At 42.4% G+C, this 16,693-nt stretch overlaps 1 protein-coding gene and 1 long non-coding RNA gene across 2 annotated transcripts in view; one reads left to right on the plus strand and one right to left on the minus strand.

The window, feature by feature from the left end:
- Positions 1-534: 534 nt before the first annotated feature.
- Positions 535-13,657, plus strand: LOC117518973. Its single transcript, XR_004563128.1, has 3 exons — positions 535-609; positions 8,442-8,451; positions 13,647-13,657. It is a non-coding gene; the product is annotated as an uncharacterized LOC117518973 (long non-coding RNA).
- LOC117518971 (hydroxysteroid 11-beta-dehydrogenase 1-like protein) overlaps positions 2,088-16,693 on the minus strand; it is a 34,859-nt gene continuing 20,253 nt past the window's right edge. The window contains exon 10 of the mRNA XM_034180260.1: positions 2,088-2,097. The gene's annotated coding sequence lies outside the window, so the exon portion shown is untranslated. The remainder of the gene's footprint in view (positions 2,098-16,693) is intronic.

The raw sequence follows: 16,693 nt of genomic DNA on the forward strand, positions 1-16,693 counted from the left end.
TTTTAAATTAGTAGTGCACATTCTAAATAAAAACATGACAGCACACTTTCTTGAAAAGCAAAACTAATTAATAGTGCAGTAGTCAGTAGTGCAATATTTACAGAGGAATCCTGCAAAAGCACCAAATTTGGCACAAATACTCCTTAGACATGACTCTTGGTTGAGTTTATAGCATTTCAAAAAGAAACAGTTTGCACCGTGTGTCATGCTTAGTTATCATGTTATGGGGTAACATATGTCACATGTCATAGAATCCAATGGACATCGACCTTGTTTGACCTTTACTTTGCAGACCAAGCATTCAGCACAGTCAAAACTATTCCATTTATTAATCCTATGAGCTCAACCAGTAATTTGCATCACGTTTTAGCAAAATTGGAGTAACTTTAACTTTTGGCCCCAGTACAAACTGAAATTGACTTTTCTCACCATTCTTGCTCTTTTTACCCCATACCTCCATAATATTCAGTAATAGATAGTCCAAACTATGCCTTTTAGTAATCTATATTATCTGAGAAATAATGTGGTATAGTATTCAATATAAATGGAGCAATTTTAAATTTTGACCCCTGTGTAACTCTTCAAATGACCCCTTCCCGGCCACATATTGTAAATTCAAGTGGCCAGTCAGTTTTTTCAAGACTAATGTCATAAATTTGAAGCTTGTATCACCATTTGAAGGATTGTTTCATTTATCTGCAGCACTCAAAAAACTATATATATATATATATTTTTTTTTTTTTTTTTTTTTTTTTTTTTTTAACAGACCACTTCCTTTGGATGAACCAAAGAGAAAAGGTTTGGAACGAATCACCTTATTCATGGGGCGGGGGCTGTGTGTGTGCATGGGCTGGGAGTGCTCTGACTCTGGGATGTCAATACAGAAAGGTTGGGAACCACTGCCCCTAGACAACAACAACAAAGAGTAAAATCATGGCAGTAACCTAATTTAGATTATTTTATTTATTTATTTTTTATACCGCTACAAAACGCAGGTATGTGTGTTTCGATGCCGTTTTGTAAAATTGCCAACTCTGATTCAAACGCAGTAAGTTCAGTCCTTACTCTCTAATAAGCCATTTCATCTGGACGCCTCATCAAAATGAAAAGAAATAGGAGAGCACAGACCTTGTCCCAAGAGATCATAAATTAAGATGGTCCCAGTTCAGGCAGGGAAACGAGTGCCGGCAGAAGCTCCCAGAGAGTCTAGAAGTCTAGAAGTTTAACCCCCTCACCTCTCATCCTCAGCCCGCTCTTTCACTCAGTAGGCTGATTTATTGGACTTTGCAAGGGAGAAAACCAAGCATAGCACACCCATCAGCTTCTCCCGTGATAAATGGCCCAAGCTGCTATCTCCATCTCAAGAGGGCCCTACAGCTCCATGAGTGTGTGCGTATACCTGTGCACTTCACTTTGCGTAGCTGGGGTCACATTTGTATTATTCTTTGCACACACTGTGTTTTTGATAAGTAAAGGCCAGAAAGAACTCATGCAAATCAATCAATCAATTTTTTTTTTTATATAGCACCAAATCACAACAAACAGTTGCCCCAAGGCGCTCTATATTGTAAGGCAAGGCCATACAATAATTATGTAAAACCCCAACGGTCAAAACGACCCCCTGTGAGCAAGCACTTGGCTACAGTGGGAAGGAAAAACTCCCTTTTAACAGGAAGAAACCTCCAGCAGAACCAGGCTCAGGGAGGGGCAGTCTTCTGCTGGGACTGGTTGGGGCTGAGGGAGAGAACCAGGAAAAAGACATGCTGTGGAGGGGAGCAGAGATCGATCACTAATGATTAAATGCAGAGTGGTGCATACAGAGCAAAAAGAGAAAGAAACAGTGCATCATGGGAACCCCCCAGCAGTGATGTCTTCATCAGTCCCAGGCTAAGTGCCAGAATTGTTTCAGTCTGTTTCAAAGCAGTGTGTCAATTTTAATTAGCTTGGATTCACTCAAAGAAGTCATATATTAACTTGAGTAATCAATCTTATGTGCAGAAATCTTATGTGCACTAAGACTCATATCTTACTGATGAACGACTGGTGGAGAGGAGCCAGAGACGCAATATCACGCAAAAACAAGTGAAAAGGCGATAACTTTCTGATGTGGAATGTCACTGAATCGGTCCTCCTGATATGTGCGCTCATGATGGCCGACTGTTCGCTGAATGCCATCCAGAGTGAAGGTGAAAATATGGCCACAACTCTCAAGCAGTCTGCACACATACCACACGGGGACAGTAACATGCCGCGCAGCACACACGCTAGAGTCAAGCGACACTGGCGCGGTCTTTGCAGGCACAATGATTTGTTTGTAAAGGCTGCGCGGCACTCTCAAGGAAGTTCAGCACCACTGGCGTGGCTGAGAGATCGGGTTTGCACACACAGCGCTCAGGACTGATGTGGACTATTACATTGTTATTATGTGAAAGAGGCTGTGAAAATTACCCCAACTTTAGGCTGAAAAAGCACTGAAAATATGTAATAATGAAATAAAGTAAAATGCAGAATAAAATAATAATTAAAAACACAAGAAACGTGTAGAAAGTCACTCAAGGACTTGCAGAAGATGTCCAGGGTGTGCGATACATCAATACTATTGTCCCATCTGGTGACTGTCAAATGACATATGACCACACAATCCACTACTGGCTGAGCACCGTGATGCGCTTGAAGCACTGCTCCATGTGCGCACGGGCTCTGTGATCCTCTGGAAGCAAAAATAAAATAAAGAAATAAAGGCGGAGTGCTGGCGTACACCTCATTCAATACACAGGTGATATCCAGCACGCTTTCCACAAGCACGATGGGTGTGTGCCGGCCAGGAGCATTAAACCTAAATCCACTTCTGTCCTCAGAATAATAAATAAATAAATAAACAGAGGTAAACACAATGAATCCAGTCCGGCTGGAGGCTGCTGGACTGTTTGGCCAGAAGTGCTTTTCCTCTTTCATCATATATAAAGAAATGTTTTATTTATTTATTGTTTAACCAGGTTAGTCCCATTGAGACTGACATCTTTTTTGCAAGGGAGACCTGGACAATTATGAAGTTTCCAATTCACCTAACCTGCATGTCTTTATATGTGGGAGGAAGCCGGAGCACCCGGAGGAAACTCACACAAAGATGGGGAGAACATGCAAACTCCACACAGAAAGGCCACAGGTGGGAATCGAACCCTTGATCTTTATGCAGTGCGTATCAATTCCTCACAAGTTATCTCATGTTGTGCACATTTTGAGTCACAGAGATACTGTGGTGAGGGGTACAAGGTGACGATATGACAAGGGAGTTCATCATGGCAATTTCTTTGGCTTGTTCAAAAATCATGTGGCGTGTGGGCACCAGCCCGCGACTGAGGACAAGGGACGGTGAACCGCTGTGAACCTTGCACCAAACTGCACAAATTTCTTTGCAGATGCCGTTCGCAGGCTGTCGCAGCTCAATGAGATAATCGCCTTGAGGTTCTCTGTCATGCTGCCTGTCTATGTCATTTATGTTGGCCACAGTAGCTTTGACGTTGAGTGGAGCAGGTAGTTCAGTGGGATAGCAGGTGGACTACCAATATGTAAACCTGAGTTTGAGTCCCAGTCACACTGTTTCTGTGTCCCTGGACAAAACACTTGGACCTGCATTATCCAAGTCCACCCACCTGTATGTGGATGGACTGGGGAAGTAAGCTATCATGGGCTGGTGTCCCATCCAGCGGGAGTCGTAGGCTCTAATACGCTTCATGCTGCTGTACATGGGGATTATCAAAGGCACCAAAGGGCCTCAGGACTTGTATAGAAGCAGACATGACCACCTATATAGCTTGCTGACCTTTGAAGAGACAAAAATAACAATGCCCACTGTGGTGTGGCTGGCTGTCACAATACCATTGTTTATAAAGTATATAAACTGCCCCCCCCCCCCCCCAATATATTTTTTTTACTGAGACAAAAGTGCATGTTGAAAATATTCATTTAAAGCAATTGCTTACAGAACATCAGCATAGTGATTAAGCTCGTTAAACTTAATGAGACACTAAAATGGTTTGTATCAAATCAGATCATCAAATGATATGCTGCGTGGTAATCACACAATATCAGACTGCAATCAAATTGATAACAAATCAATTCAGTCCCACACTGACATTGGATATTTGTGAAGCTCGCTCCATGATGACTCATGAGAAGTCACTCTATCTCCAAACTTCCAAACCGTTGGTTTTGGAATCAAACATGGGACCAGGGTCTTAGAAAAGATGTGATAGTCACTTCATGCAGTTCTGAGATAAAGTATAATCCCTGTGTTGTGTGCACATATCTGCTGATCCGTATAGTTGAAGTGATACCGATGGATCTGTATCTCAGTCGTCGTCTTCTTTATTGTGATGTCGTGTTGGGTTCTAACTCACCAGATCAGCTTGAGGAGCGTGCAGGTGCTCACTCCGGCATCCCCCATGTGGATGACACTATAGCATTGCACTGGGGAGGTGATGGTTTAGAGGTTAAGCGTTGGGCTTGAGACCAGAGGATCCTCGGTTCAAACCCCAGCCTGATCGGAAAATCACTAAGGGCCCTTGGGCAAGGTCCTTAATCCCCAAGTTGCTCCCGGTGTGTAGTGAGCACCTTGTATGGCAGCAGCCTGACATCGGTGTGAATGGGTGAATGGTAGGCATCATTGTAAAGCACTTTGAGAGTCTGATGCAGATGGAAAAGCACTATATAAATGCAGTCCATTTACCATTTCATCAATCCCTGCAACCATCTCAAAATGTCTTGTGGGACTACAATTTAATTTTTTGCCAAAGCATCAACGATGTGACCGAGACTGGCAGCGACTGTCCCAAATCGATAGCACTCTAATCTCTGTGTGAGTGGGGCTTTGGGGTAATCGAGAACTAACCAAAAATTAACTGAACGCAAAATAAAAAGCCAAAAAACAGCATCTGTAACTTGTATTTTTTGTTGTGACTGTATTTCTGTTCTTGGCCTGAGCTGCCCCCCGACGCAACACTCTTCTCCCTGAACAAAATTCTTTGAAAAGTCATTTTATATCACCCTTAGATTGTGCGTTGAACTGTAAAACCACCCCCATTGGAAACAAAATAAAAGGATAGAAGAGTGACAGAAAGGGGGGATGGGGTAAGGAGGAGAATTATAATTCTTTGCAGGCCTTTGGTATTAACCCAAACACCAGAGCTGTCAGCAGTTCAGAGAGGGAGGTGCGAGGGGCAAATATTCAGTGTTAATTGGCACTTTGTAAGCCTTGAGCCTTCCTTTTGTGAGGAAGGTGGAGGAGAGAGAGTGAGAGAGCAAGGGAGGGTGGAGTGGACAGTGAAGGGGTGAAAGAGAGAGAGAGAGAGCTCTTGTAGGTTTGTTGGGCCTTGTTGAGGGTATTTACGGTTCACTTCTTATCCTTTGTTAATTGGACTTTCTCTCCCCTGATGAAAAAAAAGATGAATTCATCTGCCACCCGTGTTCCATGTGACTCAACCCGCCAGCCTGATCAGCATGAACAGGATAAATAACAAGGACAGAATGAGAAGACTGTCCTGTAAACCTCGTTAAAATCTTATACTGAAAAAGCTGCAGGCTGTCATGGAGTGCCGTTCTTCCCCGTTTAATACAGAAAAGCAAATTGAGGCGCATTTTGAAGCGTCATAGTAACTTCTTGATTCAGTCTTGAATAAACTTGGTGTACGTATAATATTTACGGTCTTCATCGGCACCAGATTTGAAATTGGGATCCAATTTTTGGCCTGTTCAAAAATTTCATCCGATTCTCAAAATCATTAATAGTACGGGGTAAATTCTCTGTATTCACAGTCTTAACAGTTTCAATCATGTTCGGACTTCTTTAAACGGGGTATTTGTAGTGACAACTTGAAATTTGTTTGATCGTGCTCAAATCAAGGTAAAAATATGAAGCAGAAGCAATTCTGGCCCAAGGCGTGGCTCCTTTCTTTCATTTTCAAGCTGGTTGCCAGATCTGTACTTTAAAAGCCACCCAGTTGCCAGGTCTGCACTTTATAAGCCAGCCAGTTGCCAGGTCTGCACTTATAAGCCAGCAAGTTGCCAGGTCTGCACTTTATAAGCCAACCTGTTAGGTGGCAAGCCAGAGTAAGTCGGTTTTTTGCACTTTGATCATGAGAATGGTGAACAAAAATCCCAGAACTACACGGACGAACCTGATGAATGACCTGCAGAGAGCTGGGACCAAAGTAACAAAGGCTACACACTATGCAGAGAGGGACTCAAATCCTGCAGTGTGTATCCAGGCACGCCTGAAGTTTGCCAGAGAGCATCTGGATGATCCAGAAGAGGACTGGAAGAATATAATGTGGTCAGATGAAACCAAAATAGAACATATTGGTAAAAACTCAACTTGTCGTGTTTGGAGTAAGAAGAATCCTGAGTTGCATCCCAAGAACACCATATCTACTGTGAAGCATGGGGATGGAAACATCATGCTATGGGGCTGTTTTTCTGCAAAGGGGACAGGACGACTGATCTGTGTTAAGGGAAGAATGAATGGGGCCATGTATCATGAGATTTTAAGCCAAAACCTCCTTCCATCAGTGAGAGCATTGAAGATGCAATGTGGCTGGGTCTTCCAGCATGACAATGATCCCAAACACACCGCTTGGGCAACAAAGGAGTGGCTCCGTAAAAAGCATTTCAAGGTCCTGGAGTTGCCAAGTCTCCAGACCTCAACCCCATAGAAAATTTGTGGAGGTAGTTGAAAGTCCATGTTGCCCAGCGACAGTCCCAAAACATCACTGCTCTAGAGGAGATCTGCATGGAGGAATGGGCCAAAATACCAGCTACAGTGTGTGCAAACATGTTGAAGACTTACAGGAAATGTTTGACCTCTGTCATTGCCAACAAAGATTATGTTACAAAGTATTGAGCTGAACATTTGTTACTGACCAAATACTTATTTTCCACCATAATTTACAAATAAATTCTTTAATAATCCTCCAGTGTTATTTCCTGGATTTTTTTTTTTCTCATTTTGTCTCTCATAGTTGAAGTGTACCTATGATGAAAATTACAGACCTCTTTCATCTTTCTAAGTAGGAGAACTTGCACAATCAGGGCATGACTAAATACTTTTTTACCCCACTGTAGGTGGAATTCTTTCGCATTTTTGCTTGATCTACGACTTCAGTTGTTCAACAGTCCGGGGTCTCCATTGTCATATTTTGCACTTTATATTTTTTCTATTTTCGCACTCTTTTACTACGAAGCCACGCTGTTGTAACACGTGCAGAATGTGGCTTGGCATTGTCTTGCTGAAATAAACAGGGACGTCCCTGAAAAGGATGTTGCTTGGATGGCAGCATGTGTTGCTCCAAAACCTGGATGTACCTTTCAGCATTGATCGTGCCATCACAGATGTGTAAGTTGCCCATGCCATGGGCACTAACACACCCTCATACCATCACAGATACTGGCTTTTGAAATTTCTGCTGGTAACAATCTCAATGGTCTTTTTCCTCTTTTGTGTGGAGGACACGACGTCCATGATTTCCAAAAACAATTTGAAATGTTGACTCATCAGACCACAGCACACTTTTCCACTTTGCGTCTGTCCATTTCAAATGAGCTTGGGCCCAGAGAAGGCGGTAGCGTTTCTGGATGTTGTTGATGTATGGCTTTCGCTTTGCATGGGAGAGTTTTAACTTGCACTTGTAGATGTAGCAATCAATCAATCAATCAATCAATTTTTTTATATAGCGCCAAATCACAACAAACAGTTGCCCCAAGGCGCTTTATATTGTAAGGCAAGGCCATACAATAATTATGTAAAACCCCAACGGTCAAAACGACCCCCTGTGAGCAAGCACTTGGCTACAGTGGGAAGGAAAAACTCCCTTTTAACAGGAAGAAACCTCCAGCAGAACCAGGCTCAGGGAGGGGCAGTCTTCTGCTGGGACTGGTTGGGGCTAAGGGAGAGAACCAGGAAAAAGACATGCTGTGGAGGGGAGCAGAGATCAATCACTAATGATTAAATGCAGAGTGGTGCATACAGAGCAAAAAGAGAAAGAAACAGTGCATCATGGGAACCCCCCAGCAGTCTACGTCTATAGCAGCATAACTAAGGGATGGTTCAGGGTCACCTGATCCAGCCCTAACTATAAGCTTTAGCAAAAAGGAAAGTTTTAAGCCTAATCTTAAAAGTAGAGAGGGTGTCTGTCTCCCTGATCTGAATTGGGAGCTGGTTCCACAGGAGAGGAGCCTGAAAGCTGAAGGCTCTGCCTCCCATTCTACTCTTACAAACCCTAGGAACTACAAGTAAGCCTGCAGTCTGAGAGCGAAGCGCTCTATTGGGGTGATATGGTACTACAAGGTCCCTAAGATAAGATGGGACCTGATTATTCAAAACCTTATAAGTAAGAAGAAGAATTTTAAATTCTATTCTAGAATTAACAGGAAGCCAATGAAGAGAGGCCAATATGGGTGAGATATGCTCTCTCCTTCTAGTCCCCGTCAGTACTCTAGCTGCAGCATTTTGAATTAACTGAAGGCTTTTTAGGGAACTTTTAGGACAACCTGATAATAATGAATTACAATAGCCCAGCCTAGAGGAAATAAATGCATGAATTAGTTTTTCAGCATCACTCTGAGACAAGACCTTTCTGATTTTAGAGATATTGCGTAAATGCAAAAAAGCAGTCCTACAAATTTGTTTAATATGCGCTTTGAATGACATATCCTGATCAAAAATGACTCCAAGATTTCTCACAGTATTACTAGAGGTCAGGGTAATGCCATCCAGAGTAAGGATCTGGTTAGACACCATGTTTCTAAGATTTGTGGGGCCAAGTACAATAACTTCAGTTTTATCTGAGTTTAAAAGCAGGAAATTAGAGGTCATCCATGTCTTTATGTCTGTAAGACAATCCTGCAGTTTAGCTAATTGGTGTGTGTCCTCTGGCTTCATGGATAGATAAAGCTGGGTATCATCTGCGTAACAATGAAAATTTAAGCAATACCGTCTAATAATACTGCCTAAGGGAAGCATGTATAAAGTGAATAAAATTGGTCCTAGCACAGAACCTTGTGGAACTCCATAATTAACTTTAGTCTGTGAAGAAGATTCCCCATTTACATGAACAAATTGTAATCTATTAGACAAATATGATTCAAAACCACCGCAGCGCAGTGCCTTTAATACCTATGGCATGCTCTAATCTCTGTAATAAAATTTTATGGTCAACAGTATCAAAAGCAGCACTGAGGTCTAACAGAACAAGCACAGAGATGAGTCCACTGTCCGAGGCCATAAGAAGATCATTTGTAACCTTCACTAATGCTGTTTCTGTACTATGATGAATTCTAAAACCTGACTGAAACTCTTCAAATAGACCATTCCTCTGCAGATGATCAGTTAGCTGTTTTACAACTACCCTTTCAAGAATTTTTGAGAGAAAAGGAAGGTTGGAGATTGGCCTATAATTAGCTAAGATAGCTGGGTCAAGTGATGGCTTTTTAAGTAATGGTTTAATTACTGCCACCTTAAAAGCCTGTGGTACATAGCCAACTAACAAAGATAGATTGATCATATTTAAGATCAAAGCATTAAATAATGGTAGGGCTTCCTTGAGCAGCCTGGTAGGAATGGGGTCTAATAAACATGTTGATGGTTTGGATGAAGTAACTAATGAGAATAACTCAGACAGAACAATCGGAGAGAAAGAGTCTAACCAAATACCGGCATCACTGAAAGCAGCCAAAGATAACGATACGTCTTTGGGATGGTTATGAGTAATTTTTTCTCTAATAGTTAAAATTTTGTTAGCAAAGAAAGTCATGAAGTCATTACTAGTTAAAGTTAATGGAATACTCAGCTCAATAGAGCTCTGACTCTTTGTCTGCCTGGCTACAGTGCTGAAAAGAAACCTGGGGTTGTTCTTATTTTCTTCAATTAGTGATGAGTAGAAAGATGTCCTAGCTTTACGGAGGGCTTTTTTATAGAGCAACAGACTCTTTTTCCAGGCTAAGTGAAGATCTTCTAAATTAGTGAGACGCCATTTCCTCTCCAACTTACGGGTTATCTGCTTTAAGCTACGAGTTTGTGAGTTATACCACGGAGTCAGACACTTCTGATTTAAAGCTCTCTTTTTCAGAGGAGCTACAGCATCCAAAGTTGTCTTTAATGAGGATGTAAAACTATTGACGAGATACTCTATCTCCCTTACAGAGTTTAGGTAGCTACTCTGCACTGTGTTGGTATATGGCATTAGAGAACATAAAGAAGGAATCATATCCTTAAACCTAGTTACAGCGCTTTCTGAAAGACTTCTAGTGTAATGAAACTTATTCCCCACTGCTGGGTAGTCCATCAGAGTAAATGTAAATGTTATTAAGAAATGATCAGACAGAAGGGAGTTTTCAGGGAATACTGTTAAGTCTTCTATTTCCATACCATAAGTCAGAACAAGATCTAAGATATGATTAAAGTGGTGGGTGGACTCATTTACTTTTTGAGCAAAGCCAATAGAGTCTAATAATAGATTAAATGCAGTGTTGAGGCTGTCATTCTCAGCATCTGTGTGGATGTTAAAATCGCCCACTATAATTATCTTATCTGAGCTAAGCACTAAGTCAGACAAAAGGTCTGAAAATTCACAGAGAAACTCACAGTAACGACCAGGTGGACGATAGATAATAACAAATAAAACTGGTTTTTGGGACTTCCAATTTGGATGGACAAGACTAAGAGACAAGCTTTCAAATGAATTAAAGCTCTGTCTGGGTTTTGGATTAATTAATAAGCTGGAATGGAAGATTGCTGCTAATCCTCCACCCCGGCCCGTGCTACGAGCATTCTGACAGTTAGTGTGACTCGGGGGTGTTGACTCATTTAAACTAACATATTCATCCTGCTGTAACCAGGTTTCTGTTAGGCAGAATAAATCAATATGTTGATCAATTATTATATCATTTACCAACAGGGACTTAGAAGAGAGAGACCTAATGTTTAATAGACCACATTTAACTGTTTTAGTCTGTGGTGCAGTTGAAGGTGCTATATTATTTTTTCTTTTTGAATTTTTATGCTTAAATAGATTTTTGCTGGTTATTGGTAGTCTGGGAGCAGGCACCGTCTCTACGGGGATGGGGTAATGAGAGGATGGCAGGGGGAGAGAAGCTGCAGAGAGGTGTGTAAGACTACAACTCTGCTTCCTGGTCCCAACCCTGGATAGTCACGGTTTGGAGGATTTAAGAAAATTGGCCAGATTTCTAGAAATGAGAGCTGCTCCATCCAAAGTGGGATGGATGCCGTCTCTCCTAACAAGACCAGGTTTTCCCCAGAAGCTTTGCCAATTATCTATGAAGCCCACCTCATTTTTTGGACACCACTCAGACAGCCAGCAATTCAAGGAGAACATGCGGCTAAACATGTCACTCCCAGTCCGATTGGGGAGGGGCCCAGAGAAAACTACAGAGTCCGACATTGTTTTTGCAAAGTTACACACCGATTTAATGTTAATTTTAGTGACCTCCGATTGGCGTAACCGGGTGTCATTACTGCCAACGTGAATTACAATCTTACCAAATTTACGCTTAGCCTTAGCCAGCAGTTTCAAATTTCCTTCAATGTCGCCTGCTCTGGCCCCCGGAAGACAATTGACTATGGTTGCTGGTGTCGCTAACTTCACATTTCTCAAAACAGAGTCGCCAATAACCAGAGTTTGATCCTCGGCGGGTGTGTCGTCGAGTGGGGAAAAATGGTTAGAGATGTGAACGGGTTGGCGGTGTACACGGGGCTTCTGTTTAGGGCTACGCTTCCTCCTCACAGTCACCCAGTCGGCCTGCTTTCCCGGCTGCTCGGGATCTGCCAGGGGGGAACTAACGGCGGCTAAGCTACCTTGGTCCGCACCGACTACAGGGGCCTTGCTAGCTGTAGAATTTTCCACGGTGCGGAGCCGAGTCTCCAATTCGCCCAGCCTGGCCTCCAAAGCTACGAATAAGCTACACTTATTACAAGTACCATTACTGCTAAAGGAGGCCGAGGAATAACTAAACATTTCACACCCAGAGCAGAAAAGTGCGGGAGAGACAGGAGAAGCCGCCATGCTAAATCGGCTAAGAGCTAGTAGCTACGCTATGCTAGCGGATTCCTAAAAACACGCAAAGTGAATAATGTGTAAATAATTTAGAGGTGATTCAGCAGAAGGAGTGCTTTAGTTAAGGCACGTAAAGATTACACTGGGAAACAAATCGTAATCTAGATAACTAGATCAATCTAACTGCGCAGATTAAACAGCTAACAGATACAGCAAAACACCGCTGTGCTCCGGAACAGGAAGTGATACAATACCGCAGTGAGAGCCAACCACCAGTAGAGGCAAGCAAGAGAGGGTTAGGACTGTGAACTGTGTTAACTGGCAATGGTTTTCTGAAGTGTTCCTGAGCCCACATGGTAAGATCCTTTACACAATGATGTTTGGTTTTAATGCAGTGCCACCTGAGGGATTGAAGGTCACGGGCATTCAATGTTGGTTTTCAGCCTTGCTGATTACATGTAGAAAGTTCTCCAAATTCTTTGAATCTTCTGATTATATTATGGACTGTAGATGATGGAATCCCCAAATTCCTTGCAATTAAATGTTGAGAAACATTCTTCTTAACTTAAACTGTTGGACTATTTTTTTCACGCAGTTGTTCACAAAAGTGGTGATCCTCACCCCATCTTTGCTTGTGAACGGCTGAGACTTTTGGGGATGCTCCTTTTATACCCAATCGTGACACTCACAATTAGTGTCCTCAGTTCCCAAATGCTTATTGAGTGTTGTTAGAAGGAAAGTTGATGTAACACAGTGGTAGACAGACAGTGGTAGCTTTTTTGAAACGTGTTGCAGGCATCCATTTCAAAATGAGCAACTATTTGCACAAAAACAATAAAGTTTTTCAGTTTGAACATTAAATATCTTGTCTTTGTGGTGTATTCAATTCAATATAGGTTGAAGAGGAATTGCAATTCATTGTATTCTGTTTTTAATTTACATTTTACACAACGTCCCAACTTCATTGGAATTGGGGTTGTATTTGTATTGTATTATATTTACATTATTTACATGAATAAAAATCAATCAATCAATCGGCTGCACCATGTGTAAAGAGCGAAGCTGCAGTAATATACCATTTATTAGCACGTATGATTTATTCCTGTCTCGGTACTCCAGTCATTCACTCTGTACTCTGTGACCGTGTCTGTGTATATGTTGTGCTGGCGTAAGGATGTATGACGTAGTTGTCTGCACTCCAAAAGGACAAGCACAACAAAAACTTACCTGAATATGCTGATTTTGGATTCTGAGCTTGAAATGAGATGCTGTCAACGCAGACGTTACAATAGAGCGCACCATCACTACATGTTTTGCATTTTGCAGCACAACTGAAGACTGAAGAAAGGTAATCAGTGGTGCAGGATTGTTATGTGTCGGACGCAGCTCGGAGAACCGACCAGTGTTTGAAGGACCCAGTATGAAATAAGCAGAGCACGGTACAAAGGCTAACTGAATTTAATACATAACAGTGATACAAAAATAACAAAAAGTGCGGTCTGGCGTGGTGCGCTCCCAGCAGCGCTAACGGTCCGGAGCCAGAAGCTGTTCGGACCCAAGGACCCCGCCGACACCCCCCAGGTGGCCGCAACAAACCGAGTCTGTGAAAGAAGGAACCATTATGTGAGTCCACACTCTACACACAGAGAGAACACTTAAAGATGTACAAACAGCAAACACTTCCTGGCTTAATTACTAATCAGCTTCCCAACCTGCAGGCATGGAACATCCAGTTCACAAAACTCCACTGCAGTGGAAGCCGATACATGACTAACATACAGCTCAATATAATAAAGGTGTGAGGGACACCACATTTACTGACTGTATAAATGTTAGTCACAAAATCTAACGTACCTCAGGAAGTGTGCTGACGAGCGTGAGACCTCACCCCCTCCTCTTTCACAGACCGTGCATCAAACCCTGGACGTTCTCTGCATCCACTGATGATGAGATGGCTCCCGAGACGACGATCTCACCCGTCTGGTCACAAGGTCGAGTCTCTGGCAAATACACACTGTGCACTCCAGTCTTAAATGCCACCATGTTCCAATCCATCCAGATGCACCACAGCTGTGAGTCCTGATGAGCCGCAGGTGATCAGCCTCAGGTGATCAGGGTGAGGTCCTGATAAACTCAGCAACACAGCCACTCAGTTCCAAATGCAAGCCACCTGGAAGGAGAAACAAAGGACAGAAACAAAAAGGCAGCCAGGCCCCCCCAGCCATATAACAAGGATAACAATTTTGAGAGACCTAATTTTTGTAAAATGGGGGATCATGCATATTGTTTATCACAAAAAAAAAAAAATGAAAGGAGACAAAATCTTGACTTGCTGTTGCATAATGCAATGTGCAACCTCACCACTAGTGGACACTATTTCTGACACACTGCAGCTGTAAAAACATTATCTCTCCCATTTGTGGCTGGGTTAGGTTACGTTTGAAAATATGTGAAATAATTACAGAGACAGAGGCTGTCTGGGGGGGTTGCAAGAGTATGATGCCCTCTGCTTCGCAGCAGCGCCAGCTTTTTTCTGTTTTGCGTTTTTCTCGCCCACTGACTGATGTAAATAATAACAGTGCCACACTGAAAGGACACAGGTGTTTAAGCATTGTGCTGCTCTGAATGGACATGGGAGGAAGAAGGTCAGGGGTCACAGGGCCACCTCCATCATCTCTCACTCCCACAGTTGTTTTTTTTTTATCCGCACCAACGTTCCCTTTCATAGATTTTCCTCCTGTCCCTCCTCCGTCTCTCCCACTCCCTCGGCTTTTGTCATCATAGATTGTTTTGTGAAAACTTTTCGGAGGTCACACACAGGCTCCTTTTTCAGCATGATTAACATTCTTTTCTCCCACTCTAAATGAGAAAAGGTGGGATGATGTGGAAAATGCAAAAAAGAAGAAAAAAAACCCCCACAGTGATTCTTACATTTACTTTGAATTTTATTTCACTGCAGACTGGATGAGTCCAGCATATATCATATTTTGTTTTGTTTTTTCTGGTCAACTTTAGTTGTTACCAGAGCACCGCGCTCGTAGTGCGCATTATCGCATTTATTATATTATGTTCTCTACTCAGATTGCAATAACCAATCACAGATTAGCCTTTCTGTTCATCATTTACCTGTATTTTGCCATGCTTGGCGCCAGAAAGTTATGTTGGATCCAAAAGGATCCAAAAAGGCTAGGACCAAAAGTTATATTGGATCAGTTCCCACTGACCAATAGCATTAGAGCTTACTGCCAACAGCTAGCCAATCAGAGCGCGGCATACGAAAGTCAGGAACTATCTGACAGACGCTGGTTGAAAAAATGGCAACAAACATGTCAACAACAGCAGAAAATCGTCTGCCAGCGAGGTTTGCTGAGTTCACAGAGGAGGAACTGTTGGAAATATTGAACTCCAAGGATGCCAAAAACACTAAGAAGGTAGACAAGCACGCTACTGACATTTTAGAAACATTCATCACATCAGAATCAATCATATGCTGTTCACAGCAAAATAAATTTATGTAATTTACTTGACTCTTTGTTGTTTGTTTAATTTGGGAGGGGTTGGAGAACATAACAATTGATGGCTAAGCCTGGTCCAATATAACTTTTCTTCATCCAATATTTCTCTATGTTGGACTCCTTAACATCCATTATTTGTATAATATTATAACAAAAATCTACCCTATACTCGTAAATCAGCCCTCATGAGATGCAAGAAAAAATAGGGGTGATAAATCATACACAGTTCGTATCAAATTCAAATAGGCTTCTCAGAGAAACATTGAGAAAAAGTTGGGCATTTTAATATGGAATTTTGGAGCCAGCCTTAAGGAACTGCAACTTTTTTGTTTTGACGGTGGGCCTTATCTGAGCACACTGAAGCTGAACGCTTGGTTGCAACATCTAATCCACATGATATACCTGTAAAAAAAAAAGGACACCACATGGGTGGGCCAAGGGATCGATGCCCCTTTAGATTTATGATTCAGTTAGCTATATCTGGGGGTGGGGATCAATCAATCAATTTTATTTATATAGCGCCAAATCACAACAGACAGTTGCCCCAAGGCGCTTTATATTGTAAGGCAAGGCCATACAATAATTACGTAAAAACCCCAACGGTCAAAACGACCCCCTGTGAGCAAGCACTTGGCGACAGTGGGAAGGAAAAAGTCCCTTTTAACAGGAAGAAACCACCAGCAGAACCAGGCTCAGGGAGGGGCAGTCTTCTGCTGGGACTGGTTGGGGCTGAGGGAGAGAACCAGGAAAAAGACATGCTGTGGAGGGGAGCAGAGATCGATCACTAATGATTAAATGCAGAGTGGTGCATACAGAGCAAAAAGAGAAAGAAACACTCAGTGCATCATGGGAACCCCCTAGCAGTCTAAGTCTATAGCAGCATAACTAAGGGATGGTTCAGGGTCACCTGATCCAGCCCTAACTGTAAGCTTTAGCAAAAAGGAAAGTTTTAAGCCTAATCTTAAAAGTAGAGAGGGTGTCTGTCTCCCTGATCCGAATTGGGAGCTGGTTCCAGAGGAGAGGAGCCTGAAAGCTGAAGGCTCTGCCTCCCATTCTACTCTTACAAACCCTAGGAACTACAAGTAAGCCTGCAGTCTGAGAGCGAAGCGCTCT

Source organism: Thalassophryne amazonica, chromosome 10, assembly GCF_902500255.1.
Source record: "Thalassophryne amazonica chromosome 10, fThaAma1.1, whole genome shotgun sequence".
NCBI classification, from domain to species: domain Eukaryota; kingdom Metazoa; phylum Chordata; class Actinopteri; order Batrachoidiformes; family Batrachoididae; genus Thalassophryne; species Thalassophryne amazonica.